This window comes from Odocoileus virginianus, chromosome 7, assembly GCF_023699985.2.
Source record: "Odocoileus virginianus isolate 20LAN1187 ecotype Illinois chromosome 7, Ovbor_1.2, whole genome shotgun sequence".
NCBI classification, from domain to species: Eukaryota; Metazoa; Chordata; class Mammalia; order Artiodactyla; family Cervidae; genus Odocoileus; species Odocoileus virginianus.
In genome coordinates, this window is record NC_069680.1 from 62189903 (window position 1) to 62204980 (window position 15078).

At 38.7% G+C, this 15078-nt stretch overlaps 1 protein-coding gene and 1 pseudogene across 1 annotated transcript in view; both read right to left on the reverse strand.

Moving 5' to 3' along the window:
- The window catches only part of MICU1 (mitochondrial calcium uptake 1), a 224997-nt gene that overhangs the window by 113538 nt on the left and 96381 nt on the right, over nt 1-15078 (reverse strand). The gene's annotated exons all lie outside the window — the stretch shown is intronic.
- LOC139035926 (glycine cleavage system H protein, mitochondrial pseudogene) lies at nt 6536-7580 on the reverse strand (annotated as a pseudogene).

The window sequence follows — 15078 nt, forward strand, 5'->3', positions numbered from 1 at the left end:
AAGAACATTTGAATGCTCAGCAAATTTCACAAAACAACTTCTGATCGCTAGCAGAGGACATCAGGCGCCCAGAAAAGCAGCCCATTATCTTCGAAGGGGGGTAGGACAAAATATAAAAGATAAAAAGGGAGTCAAAAGAGCTACTGACAGAGACCCGTCCCGGGAAGGGAGTCTTAATAGAGGAAGTTTCCAATCACCAGGAAATCCTCGCACTGGCGGGACTGGGGGAAGTTTTCGGCAACCTAACTGGGAGGAAAAATTAAACAAGGCCCACGGATTACGTGCCTAAAATTCCCAGCAGAAAAGTACCCCAGACGCCCGTACCCGCCAGCAACAAGCAGGGGCGGAACGGAGAGGAGCGGGCGGCATTGCTTAGGGTAAGGACCGGCCCGAAGACCCTGAGAGCAATCGGAGGGAGCTTTTGTAAACTGTGGGATAGCAAGGGTCAAAATTAACCAGCCCGAACACACTGCCGGCGGTTCGCAAAACAAAGGGACTGAGAAACTCCAGAGAAGAGCCGGCCCATCCCCTCTGGAGGTAGGAGGCAGGGGGGAGGGGAAAAGGGCAAACTCAGCCCCTGAGAAGCCACCCCCTCCCACACTGCAAACAGGCCCCGGTTCCTATCTAAAGACTTCCTGAGACCCGACTGGAGGTGTGCGCTGGGGCCGCGGAGAGAAAAAGCGCGCGATACCCGGGGAGAGATTGCGCCCAAGCCTCTGGCTGCCTGAGCCGCTCACCGCGGAGGGAAAAGGCGTGCCGCACCCGGGGAGAGTGCGCCCAAGCCTCTGGCTGGCTGAGCCGCTCGCCGCGGAGGGAAAAGGCGCACCGCACCCGGGGAGAGTGCGCCCAAGCCTCTGGCTGGCTGGGCCGCTCAGGCAGGGGAAGGCACAAAACGCAGGCACAACCGAATCTGCGCTTTTGTGGAGTACCCGAAAACTGGAACCGCATTCAATGCAGGGTCCGCTCCATATAGAGCAGCCGGGAGCCTGAGCAGTGTAGACGGGGAAAGCACTGACACCTGTGAGCGGGACAAACCCAGTGTGGCCGGAACAAACCCAGTGTGGCCGGAACACGGTGAGTGCTAGCCACACGGAGCGGTATCTGTCTGCAGCGCCCCGCCCTCCCCGTAGCAGGACTGAACTGAACTAGGGAACCTAAATAAAAGATCACCTCCGCCCGCCTGTGTCAGGGCGGAAATTAGACACCGAAAAGAGACGGCACATAGAAGCCAAATAAACAAAGGGACCCCGCTTCAGAAAGGACCGGTGCAACAGATTAAAATCCCTGAAGGTAACACCGACTACACCGGAAGGGGCCTACAGATATCGAGAAGTGTAAGCTGGAAAGAGGAGCTATCTGAAATTGAACTGAGCCTACGCTGACCGCAACAACTCCAGAGAAATTCCTAGATATATATATATATTTTTTTTTTAATTAAAAAATTTTTTTTTCTTTCCTTTTTTTTATTTTTTATTTTTTCTCTTTTATTTTCTTTTAAAATTCCCTATTACTCCCCCATTACTCCTCAACTTTCATTTTCATATATATTTACGATTTTTTTAATTAGGGAAAAAATTTTCTTTTTCTTGTTTTTCTCTCCTATTTCCTTTTAAAGTCTTCTAATACTCCTCTATTATTCCTTAATTTTCATTTTCATTTCACTATAACCTTGCCAAAAAAAAAAAAGAGAGAGAGAAACCCTATTTTTAAATCGAACTTCATATACATTTCTAAATTTTTTTCTGTGTTTTTGTTTTTAAATATTGTATTTCAAAGAGTCTAACCTCTACACTAGATTTTTAATCTTTGTTTTTCAGTAGTATGTGATATAAATTTTGGTCATTTAAGAATCCAATATTCAGTTCCCATTTCTATTCAGGAGTGTGGTGATTACTCTCCCACTTTTGACTCTGTTTTCTACCTCAGAACACCTCTATTTCCTCCTTTCCCCTTCTCTTCCCAATCCAACTCTGTGAATCTTTGTGGGTGTCTGGGCTACGGAGAACACTTTGGGAACAGATAACTGCGTAGATCTGTCTCTCTCCTCCTGAGTCCCCCTTTTTCTCCTCCTGCTCACCTCTATCTCCTTCCTCCCTCTCCTATTCTTCATGTAACTCTGTGAACCTCTCTGGTTATCTCTCACGGTGGAGAATCTTTTCACCATTAACCTAGAAGTTTTATTATCAGTGCTGTATAGTTGGAGAAGTCTTGAGACTATTGGAAGAATAAAACTGAAATCCAGAGGCAGGAGACTTAAGCCCAAAACCTGAGAAAACCAGAAAACTCCTGACTACACGGAACATTAAGGAATAAGAGACCATCCAAAAGCCTCCATACCTACATCAAAACCAACCACCACCCAAGAGCCAATAAGCTCCAGTACAAGACATACCACGCAAATTCTTTAGCAATGCAGGAACATAGACCTGAGTGTCAACATACAGGCTGTCCAAAGTCACACCTAACACATAGACCCATCGCAAAACTCATTACTGGACACTCCATTGCACTCCAGAGAGAAGAAATCCAATTCCACGCACCAGAACGCTGACACAAGCTTCCCTAACCAGGAAACCTTGACAAACCAATTGTCCAACCCCACCCACTGGGTGAAACCTCCACAATAAAAAGGAACCTCAGACCACAAGAATACAGAAAGCCCACTCCAGACACAGCAATCTAAACAAGATGAAAAGGCAGAGAAATACCCAACAGCTAAAGGAACATGAAAAAAGCCCACCAAGTCAAACAAAAGAGGAGGAAATAGGGAATCTACCTGAAAAAGAATTTAGAATAATGATAATAAAAATGATCCAAAACTTGAAAACTAAATGGAGTTACAAATAAATAGCCTGGAGACAAAGATTGAGAAGATGCAAGAAATGTTTAACAAGGACCTAGAAGAAATAAAAAAAAGTCAATTAAAAATTAATAATGAAATAAATGAGATAAAAAACACTCTGGATGGAACCATGAGTAGAATAACAGAGACAGAAGATAGGATAAGTGAGTTAGAAGATAAAATGGTGGAAATAAATGAAGCAGAGAGGAAAAAAGAAAAAAGAATCAAAAGAAATGAGGACAACCTCAGGGACCTCTGGGACAATGTGAAACGCCCCAACATTCGAATCATAGGAGTCCCAGAAATAGAACTCAAAAAGAAAGGCCATGAGAAGATACTCGAGGAGATAATAGCTGAAAACTTCCCTAAAATGGGGAAGGAAATAGCCACCCAAGTCCAAGAAACCCAGAGAGTCCCAAACAGGATAAACCCAAGGCAAAACACCCCAAGACACATATTAATCAAATTAACAAAGATCAAACACAAAGAACAAATATTAAAAGCAGCAAGGGAGAAACAACAAATAACACACAAAGGGGTTCCCATAAGGATAACAGCTGATCTATCAATAGAAACCCTTCAGGCCAAAAGGGAATGGCAGGACATACTTAAAGCAATGAAAGAGAATAACCTACAACCTAGATTACTCTACTCAGCAAGGATCTCATTCAGATATGAAGGAGAACTCAAAAGCTTTACAGACAAGCAAAAGCTGAGAGAATTCAGCACCACCAAACCAGCTCTTCAACAAATACTAAAGGATCTTCTCTAGACAGGAAACACAGAAAGGTGGTACAAACGTGAACCCCAAACAACAAATTAAATGGCAACGGGACCATACCTATCAATAATTACCTTAAATGTAAATGGGCTGAATGCCCCAACCAAAGGACAAAGGCTGGCTGAATGGATACAAAACCAAGACCCCTATATATGCTGTCTACAAGAGACCCACCTCAAAACAAGGGACACATACAGACTAAAAGTGAAGGGCTGGAAAAAAATATTCCATGCAAACGGAGACCAAAAGAAAGCAGGAGTCGCAATACTCGTATCAGATAAAATAGACTTTCAAATAAAGGCTGTGAAAAGAGACAAAGATGGACACTACATAATGATCAAAGGATCAATCCAAGAAGAAGATATAACAATTATAAATATATATGCACCCAACATAGGAGCACCGCAATATGTAAGGCAAACGCTAATGAGTATGAAAGAGGAAATTAATAGTAACACAATAATAGTAGGAGACTTTAATACCCCACTCACAACTATGGATAGATCAACTAAACAGAAAATGAACAAGGAAACACAAACTTTAAAGGACACAATGGACCAGCTAGACCTAACTGACATCTATAGGACGTTTCACCCCAAAACAATCAACTTCACCTTTTTCTCAAGTGCACACGGAACCTTCTCCAGAATAGATCACATCCTGGGCCATAAATCTAGTCTTGGTAAATTCAAAAAAACTGAAATCATTCCAGTCATCTTTTCTGACCACAGTGCAGTAAGATTAGATCTCAATTACAGGAAAAAAATTATTTAAAATGCAAACATATGGAGGCTAAACAACACGCTTCTGAATAACCAACCAATCATAGAAGAAATCAAAAAAGAAATCAAAATATGCATAGAAATGAATAAAAATGAAAACACAACAACCCAAAACCTATGGGACACTGTAAAAGCAGTGCTAAGGGGAAGATTCATAGCATTACAGGCCTACCTCAAGAAACAAGAAAAAAGTCACATAAATAACCTAACTCTACACCTAAAGCAACTAGAGGAGGAAGAAATGAAGAACCCCAGGGTTAGTAGAAGGAAAGAAATCTTAAAAATTAGGGCAGAAATAAATGCAAAAGAAACTAAAGAGACCATAGCAAAAATTAACAAAGCTAAAAGCTGGTTTTTTGAAAAAATAAACAAAATTGACAAACCATTAGCAAGACTCATTAAGAAACAAAGGGAGAAGAACCAAATTAACAAAATTAGAAATGAAAATGGAGAGATCACAACAGACAACACTGAAATACAGAGGATCATAAGAGACTACTACCAGCAGCTCTATGCCAATAAAATGGACAACTTGGAAGAAATGGACAAGTTCTTAGAGAAGTATAACTTTCCAAAACTGAACCAGGAAGAAATAGAAGATCTTAACAAAACGATCACAAGCAAGGAAATTGAAACTGTAATCAGAAATCTTCCAGCAAACAAAAGCCCAGGACCAGATGGCTTCACAGCTGAATTCTACCAAAAATTTAGAGAAGCACTAACACCTATCTTACTCAAACTCTTCCAGAAAATTGCAGAAGAAGGTAAACTTCCAAACTCATTCTATGAGGCCACCATCACCCTAATTCCAAAACCAGACAAAGATGCCACAAAAAAAGAAAACTACAGGCAAATATCACTGATGAACATAGATGCAAAAATCCTTAACAAAATTCTAGCAAACAGAATCCAACAACATATTAAAAAAATCATACATCATGACCAAGTGGGCTTTATCCCAGGAATGCAAGGATTCTTTAATATCAGCAAATCAATCAATGTAATACACCACATTAACAAATTGAAAGATAAAAACCATATGATTATCTCAATAGATGCAGAAAAAGCCTTTGACAAAATTCAACATCCATTTATGATTAAAACTCTCCAGAAAGCAGGAATAGAAGGAACATACCTCAACATAATAAAAGCTATATATGACAAACCCACAGCAAGCATCACCCTCAATGGTGAAAAATTGAAAGCATTTCCCCTGAAATCAGGAAAAAGACAAGGGTGCCCACTCTCACCACTACTATTCAACATAGTTTTGGAAGTTTTGGCCACAGTAATCAGGGCAGAAAAAGAAGTAAAAGGAATCCAGATAGGAAAAGAAGAAGTGAAACTCTCTCTGTTTGCAGATGACATGATCCTCTACATAGAAAACCCTAAAGACTCTACCAGAAAATTGCTAGAGCGAATCAATGAATACAGTAAAGTTGCAGGATATAAAATTAACACACAGAAATCTCTTGCATTCCTATACACTAACAATGAGAAAACAGAAAGAGAAATTAAGGAAACAATACCATTCACCATTGCAACAAAAAGAATAAAATACTTAGGAGTATATCTACCTAAAGAAACAAAAGACCTATACATAGAAAACTATAAAACACTGATGAAAGAAATCAAAGAGGACACAAACAGATGGAGAAATACACTGAGTTCATGGATTGGAAGAATCAATATTGTCAAAATGGCTATACTACCCAAAGCAATCTATAGATTCAATGCAATCCCTATCAAACTACCAACGGTATTTTTCACAGAACTAGAACAAATAATTTCACAATTTGTATGGAAATACAAAAAACCTCGACTAGCCAAAGTAATCCTGAGAAAGAAGAATGGAACTGGAGGAATCAACCTGCCTGACTTCAGACTGTACTACAAAGCCACAGTCATCAAGACAGTATGGTACTGGCACAAAGACAGAAATATAGATCAATGGAACAGAATAGAAAGCCCAGAGATAAATCCACGAACCTATGGTCACCTTATCTTCGGCAAAGGAGGCAAGGATATTCAATGGAAAAAAGACAACCTCTTTAACAAGTGGTGCTGGGAAAACTGGTCAACCACCTGTAAAAGAATGAAACTAGAACACTTTTTTTTTTTTTTAAGAAGTTGAATATTTTATTATTAAATTGTTTATTCTCCTGCAAGGCTGTTGCTTCACTGTATAAAAATAGCACCAGCAAACACAGTATATTGCAAAGTTAAGACAGTAATATCCTTCACTGGACACTATACAACTAACAAACTTTTCTCCACTGCCAGTTATTTCTAGTGGGAAGATCATTTTGACCCAAATCCAAGGATAGCTGTAAGCAAGTTACAATGTCATATAAGGTATAAGATAACCATGTTATCCTTGAATTACATAATTTTTGTAATTAGTTTTATCAGAGATAATTTCAGGAATTCTGAATAGTATAACTGGACCCTAGCCTAAAAATCACAGGATGCTGTGGAAAAGATACAGTGTTTATCTGAAGGCATTAAAAAGTTAAGGGGTATTTTCTTCAGGAAACATTGTTACAAGCAGTTTCTTTTGCTAAAAGTTGCTTTTTAAATATCTATCCACCACTAATTTAAGACAACTATGCTAGATTAAGTTATTTCAAAGTAGTTTATTTAGGGGTTCCATTTTCATTCCTCAATAGATTTTATGTATTTTTCATATGCTTCTTCACTCATTAGTTCATCTATTTCTGAAGGGTTACTGAATGTCATCTTGATCAGCCAACCATCTTCATAACAAGACTTGTTGACAAGTCCTGGATTTTCTGCTAGAGCTTTATTAATTTCTGTTACTTCTCCTGATAGAGGGGAATAGAGTTCACTAGCAGCTTTCACACTTTCCAAAGCACCAAACTCCTCTTGTTTATTCAACTTTGTCCCAACTTCAGGCAGACTACAGTAAACATCTCCCAAAGCTTCCTGTGCAAAATTGCTGATTCCCACTGTTCCAACACCGTTTTCTGTTGTTACCCATTCGTGTTTTTCTGTGAATTTCCGCACCGACAGCAGAGCAGGGCCGGTGCGCAGTGCCCGGACGGCACCCGCCCGCAGTCCCCAGGGCCGCGGCGAGCAGGGTGCGCTGGGTGCTGAGATGGCGCGCAGGCTGCCGACTGCGGCCCACACGCTCCGCACCGCTTGCAGCGCCATGTTCGCACCTAGAACACTTTCTAACACCATACACAAAAATAAACTCAAAATGGATTAAAGATCTAAATGTAAGACCAGAAACTATAAAACTCCTAGAGGAGAACATAGGCAAAACACTCTCAGACATAAATCACAGCAGGATCCTCTATGACCCACATCCCAGAATTTTAGAAATAAAAGCAAAAATAAACAAATGGGACCTAATGAAACTTAAAAGCTTTTGCACAACAAAGGAAAATATAAGCAAGGTGAAAAGACAGCCCTCAGATTGGGAGAAAATAATAGCAAACGAAGCAACAGACAAAGGATTAATCTCAAAAATATACAAGCAACTCCTCCAGCTCAACTCCAGAAAAATAAATGACCCAATCAAAAAATGGGCCAAAGAACTCAACAGACATTTCTCCAAGGAAGACATACAGATGGCTAACAAACACATGAAAAGATGCTCAACATCACTCATTATCAGAGAAATGCAAATCAAAACCACAATGAGGTACCATTATACGCCAGTCAGGATGGCTGCTATCCAAAAGTCTACAAGCAATAAATGCTGGAGAGGGTGTGGAGAAAAGGGAACCCTCTTACACTGTTGGTGGGAATGCAAATTAGTACAGCCACTATGGAAAACAGTGTGGAGATTTCTTAAAAAGCTGGAAATAGAACTGCCATATGACCCAGCAATCCCACTTCTGGGCATACACACCGAGGAAACCAGATCTGAAAGAGACACGTGCACCCCAATGTTCATCACAGCACTGTTTATAACAGCCAGGACATGGAAGCAACCTAGATGCCCATCAGCAGACGAATGGATGAGGAAGCTGTGGGACATATACACCATGGAATATTACTCAGCCATTAAAAAGAATTCATTTGAATCAGTTCTAATGAGATGGATGAAACTGGAGCCCATTATACAGAGCGAAGTAAGCCAGAAAGATAAAGACCATTACAGTATACTAACACATATATATGGAATTGAGAAAGATGGTAACGATAACCCTATATGCAGAACAGAAAAAGAGACTCAGATGTATAGAACAGACTTGTGGACTCTGGGAGAAGGCGAGGGTGGGATGTTTCGAGAGAACAGCATCGAAACATGTATATTATCTAGGGTGAAACAGATCACCAGCCCAGGTTGGGTGCATGAGACAAGTGCTCGGGCCTGGTGCACTGGGAAGACCCAGAGGGATCGGGTGGACAGGGAGGTGGGAGGGGGGACCGAGATGGGGAATACATGTAAATCCATGGCTAATTCATTTCAATGTATGACAAAAACCACTGCAATGATGTAAAGTAATTAGCCTCCAACTAATAAAAATAAATGGAAAAAAATTTTTAAAAAAAAATGAAATTAAAATTCAATTTGTGTTCTGTATATTTACTTGTTGAATTTGGCAACCCTACTTACAACTATTATCTTAGTGAAAAGAGCTCTCAGTTCCATAACAGAGGAGAGGATTTTCCTAAGCAATACTTGTAAATATGTTGAACACATGACAACTCCTCTAATTTCAGTTCTCCAACTAACATAGTGAGTATAATAATTAAGGCTCTAACTACCTCACTACAGTTATTCTAAGAAAGAATTAGGCTTTAGGGAATTCCCCGGCAGTCCAGTGATTAATTAGGACTTTGCACTCCAACTGCCAAGGATTTAGGTTCTATCCTTGGTTGGGAAACTAATACCCCACAAGCTGCATGGCATGGCCAAAAAAAAAGTAACACACTTAAGCCAAATTGACTTTAGTCAATATGCAGTTATCACTGATGTTAGTTTTTAAAAATTCTATTAAAAAGCACTAACTACTAACTGCATATCAAGGGTCATTTATAAAATGCTTATTAAACATTCAAAACTCTATTTTCTTCAAGTTGTAGTTTTAATGTAAATAATTTAATTAATATTTTAAATAGAAAAAAAAGAAGACAGGTGACTCCATCTGTGAGAATAATGGTGTTAGGATAAAATTGCTTTGAGTATTTTCACCTCTGGTTGGTGAAACAAGTTGAATTATGCACTATTTTGCAACAAGTCCCAATATATGATTTACTATTGTTATTCAAAGTCTATGAAACAATTTCTTCTCATTACCATCAGTTATATATTACTTTACATTAAGACTATACTTGAAAAGAAACTATTGAATATTAACAATGACTTCTTCTTTGGAGAAAATAATTATGGTTTAACTTATCTCCTTTATAAGGCAAGACTTTGCATCACTGTTTTTCTTAACGTGAAGCATTTAATACCCTCTTTATCTTAAAGATTCATATTCCCTCAGCTTACCGACTGTAGTCTAGGAGCTTCACGGAGTTAATATATCTAATTTGGTCCTAAATAACAGATTAGATATCCAACGTATTTGACCCATGGAGGAATTCCAGGTACATAAATACATTTAACTGTACTCTAAGCCTCTACGTTTTTTCTCTAAAAGGATCTAACATCTTTTCTTTTTTTATTTCTGTACACTAAGGTACCAGTAAAATAAACTTTGGAATTCTATAGTACCAGTCAACCTAGACATGTGAAAAACAAGCTTTCAATACAAAATTTAATTAATTTTAAGAGATGTTTTAAAAAAGGAAAAATTTTAGAATCATTCTTTCTATGTCGCTTCAGTCGAACTCTGTGTGACTCCATAGACGGCAGCCCACCAGGCTCCACTGTCCCTGGGATTCTCCAGGCAAGAACACTGGAGTGGGTTGCCATTTCCTTCTCCAATGCATGAAAGTGAAAAGTGAAAGTGAAGTCGCTCAGTCATGTCTGACTCTTAGTGACCCCATGGACTGTAGCCTACCAGGCTCCTCCATCCATGGGATTTTCCAGGCGAGAGTACTGGAGTGGGGTGCCATTGCCTTCTCCGTTAGAATCATTAAAGAAGGTTAATAAACTACACCTATCATCCCAAACATCCTTAATTGTTATTTATAGAGTAGCTATCCTTTTTCCACGGCTTCCCAGGAGGCGCTAATGGCCCTACTAGCTATCCTTTTTTCCACAGAGTCCAAAAGAAAAAGTAAAATGGCTAAAAGAACAAGAAGAAGGGGAAAAAAGTATAGAGAATTCTGCTGCTGCTGCTAAGTTGCTTCAGTCGTGACTGACTCTGTGCGACCCCATAGACGGCAGCCCACCAGGTTCCCCTGTCCCTAGGACTCTCCAGGCAAGAACACTGAAGTGGGTTGAATTCTACTGCCCACTAATATCTGTGTTTTCCTTGAAAGGGATGGTGGTGGCGAGGGCACATATGACCTTGTAGGCCACTGTAAAGACTTTTGCTTTTACTTTGAGATTAAAATCTGAGAGAGACTGGAAGCCTCTGGGGAATTTAAAGCAGAGGAATGATGTGATTTTATGGTGAGATTCTGGATTATTTCAAAGTAGATATGACAGGATTTGCTGACATCAGAAATGCAAATATTCAGGCTATTTTTAAAAATACACACACAAACTCAAAACACAAACACACCCACACTCTTTTCCCAAAATGGAATCATGAAGTATGTATGTTCTGACTCATCAGTATATTGTCAACAGTTTTCTATGCCAATAAATCTCTGCGTTACATATACAAGTGCTGTACTGAGTTTTATTGCATAGTTTTATGGTAAATTGTTCAGCCATATGTTTGATATTTGAATTCTTCTCAATTTATTTTCTGACGATCAGTATTGTTACACATGTGTCATTTTATTAACCTAAACTTGCAGAAATGCAACTGCTGGGCCAGCGGGTAAGCACTTATGAAAATGTCTGAGAAACACTGCCAAGACTCTAAAAAGGCATGTTGATATTTTATATTTTCACTAACACTATCTAGTCAATTAAATTTAAGTGTTATTCCAATAGTTAACTCTGATGCACAAAGAGCTTTGGGTACACTATGGATTTGTTAGTCAATGAGAGGAGGAACAACTAATTGCCCCTTCATAAGAGGTAATCAACATTAAACTTTATCCCAGTTTCTTGGATTTGTTTAGACTTTTGAGAGTGGTCTTAGTTTAGGAAAGACTTCATTCACCTCATGAAGTTGGGAGGACTAAGGCCAAGTCTAAGCTAGTTTAACTGTAGGGCAGATCAGGTGGTAAAGCTGCCCGGTATGCAAGGTACAGCTTCGATGCCTACAGTTTGTATATCTCCTAGACAAACCCATAACCTTTGATTTACAGGTCTATAATCAGCCACAGGACCCCAAGAACATGGGGTAGGAGGAAGCGAATTACGATGCTCCTTTTAGCAGCACTAATTGGAAGGATCTGGTTGGAAGACCCAGGTTTCTACTTTTTTTTTTTGCAGTGTTTTTTTTTTGTCTGTTTTTCTTTTTTTTTTTTTTTTTAATTTTTATTAGTTGGAGGCTAATTACTTTACATCATTACAGTAGTTTTTGTTATACATTGAAATGAATTAGCCATGGATTTACATGTACTCCCCATCCCAGTCCCCCCTCCCACCTCCCTCTCCACCCGATCCCTCTGGGTCTTCCCAGTGCACCAGGCCCGAGCACTTGTCTCATGTACCCAACCTGAGCTGGTTATCTGTTTCACCCTAGATAATATACATGTTTCAAAGCTGTTCTTTTGAAACATCCCACCCTCGCCTTCTCCCAGAGTCCACAAGTCTGTTCTATACATCTGAGTCTCTTTTTCTGTTTTGCATATAGGGTTATCATTACCATCTTTCTAAAGTCTAAATGTGTTAGTATACTGTAATGGTCTTTATCTTTCCCAGGTTTCTACTTTAACAGATTCTGACCACAAGAAAAAAAAAAACACTTAGAAATTTAATGTATATTCTTAGAACAAACTTAAAATTCATACTGCTTTTATGAGAAAATCCTAAAATAAAGAAAGAAACTACAGGAGATGTTGCTCTGAGCTTACCTCCCTTACACACGACTCTGCAATGGCTACAGAGAGTTCTTTATTCTTTATTGTGTCTCAGTGTGATTTATTTTATGTCAAGTGGCAAGGTTTTCTAAATAATATGAAACACTACCTGTCAAAAGCCTGAGATTAAAAGCTTCATAAGACTGTGAAATGTTCCTGAATTTGTTCAGCAAGGCTTTAGCTGTGCAGACACTTCTTCTGTCTAACTATTGATCTTCTTCTATTTACATCTTTTCTAGAAAATACATTTCAGCCCTGATTCTAAGATTTTATATCTCTATATAAAATTTATGATTATATCTATCTATCTACATCTCTCTCTAAATAAAATTTCACACCTGAAGAAAAGAAATAGCAAATGTTCCTACTTCAAGGTATATAACCTGTTTTTACACTATATCTCTGCCTCAGTTGCTAGATGACCTTCAGAGGGCTGCCAGAAACAGTCTTACATTTAAATAGATCTTCCTTAACACTGTTATTTGACAGTTGTGCTACAGGAAGAGTGTTAAACGCCAGAGATGTCAAAAATCTTTGATTCCCCAAGAGTTTCTGGGGAGCAGATTCTAAAAGGCATGCCAGTGCTTTACCTTTTTATTAAGGTCACATCCTTCTTCAGAAATATATTTTCTTCAAATGCATGTTGCTATTTTTATGGCCAAATTACATACACCTGGGTGATAGATTCCCCATCCCTACCTTCTGAGATCTAAAAAATATAATCATCTGCTTGACATTCATTTCATTCTATGTGGTTTCATTCCATTCCTTGTGCTCAATAGCCAAAGTGACAATTTATGCCAAGACACAACTTAACGCATATGTGCTTATAATTAGCTGCTTTAATGAAGAGATTGGATATTTGATACTTAATTTATGCTCATTCGGAAGGATCCTCTTTACATGTGACTTAGTTTGGTGTTACATAAAAAGCTATTTTTTCGGTTTAGTGTCCAAATAGAAAAAAAATTAGCTATTCTAATTAATTTCCTAGCTTTCACTGTGTATAGATAGAGAATAACTATTATTTTAAACCAGTTTTAAATACTAGGCAGGAGGCTAAGGATACTTGGAGCAATATAAAATTTTAGTAGGTATACTAAAGTAACTATTCAGAAAAATTCTTAGATATTTAGCCAACAAATATACATGGAGTACTTGTTATGAGCCAGATACTGGGCTGGATACCTTCTCCAGAAGGGATAGTGATTAGGCAAATCAGTCCAAAACAACCACTATTTCTTGCCCTGATTTTATTTTTGCACCCTCAAATTCTTCAGCAAAACAAATGAGCATTTTCCAAAGCAGTTCCAGGAATAGGTAAGCAACACATCATGAAAGCCGAAGCATAACCAAACACTATTAAGTTGTGGGTTTTAGGGAAAAGTCAGATATATAGAAAGGACAGATACATTTGATTCCAGTCTAGCTTCTAAGAGGCAAACAATATGAAAAAGTGGTACTCATAGGCCATAGTAAATATTTTACACAACATAAATTACTGAGGGCTGAATTCCTACAGAGTCACCCCAATCATCAACAGAACAAAAACAAGATACAGCAGCGGTGGAGGAAGGCAGGACAGAAGGCAGTGAGGTGCTAGAGGGGAAGTTTCTACAATCTGTTCTCGGGAAGTGGAGGGAAGACTCTGGCAGGAGGGTAAACTGAGGTCTATTTGACACCTCAAAGGTATAGAGATGGATAGGTGGTTTTGTCTCCTTTCTACCTAGAAGAGAACCAGAGAAGTCACATCCCAAATATTCTCTCATTGAAATACTTTTGGAATAATTACTATTAGTAGGATACTGTGTTAGGTACTTTGGGAATACAAAGCCACATAGCAGAGTTCCTAATTTCAAGATATTAGTTATACCATAACCACTGTCTAAACTTTCATTAATTAGAGAGTTTTTCAAATTAACAAATACCTCTGGAGCTGTTACAAGGTATCATGATTCAGTCACAATTCAATGTAAAAATTTTTTTTTAATTCTGATCTTTAAAACAAGTAAAATCTTAGCTGAGATATAGGAGAAAGTTCTGATTTGAAGAGTGAAGGGAGAAGAAGAAATAATGCGGCAGGTTAGGGTACTTTCTAGAAGGTAGAGAATTTAGCTATATTGGAGTTTTACTTTTCTTACTCTAGGAATTTTCTGCCATTGATAAATGAGATCTAAAACAGAAGGAAGCCTTCCCTTGCTAGGCCTTCGCTCCCAAGGCCCTAAGGAGCAGAGATGGAAAAACAAAGGCAGACCTCTTTCTCTTCTCTCTTTCAGAGCTCCTATATATGAATCTCATATATCATAAGAAGCGGCTCCGTGGAAAAGTGGCAGAAAGCTGTACAGCCAACATAAGCCATTCAAGAGAGAACAAAGCATATGCAAACATGATAATTTTAGTGCCGGCACTAGCTCAGAGCATACAGAAAATACTCCCGATTACCTCACTCAATACTCTTTTTAGAAAACAGGCCCATTTGACTATCTGTACTGAAAGGGTAGAGCTCTAGGAATCCTGCAATCTCAATCAGATTTCCATAAGATTTTAACTTAATATTAGAATTTTATTAGCATTTTTAAAATAGAATTTTCAAAACATGA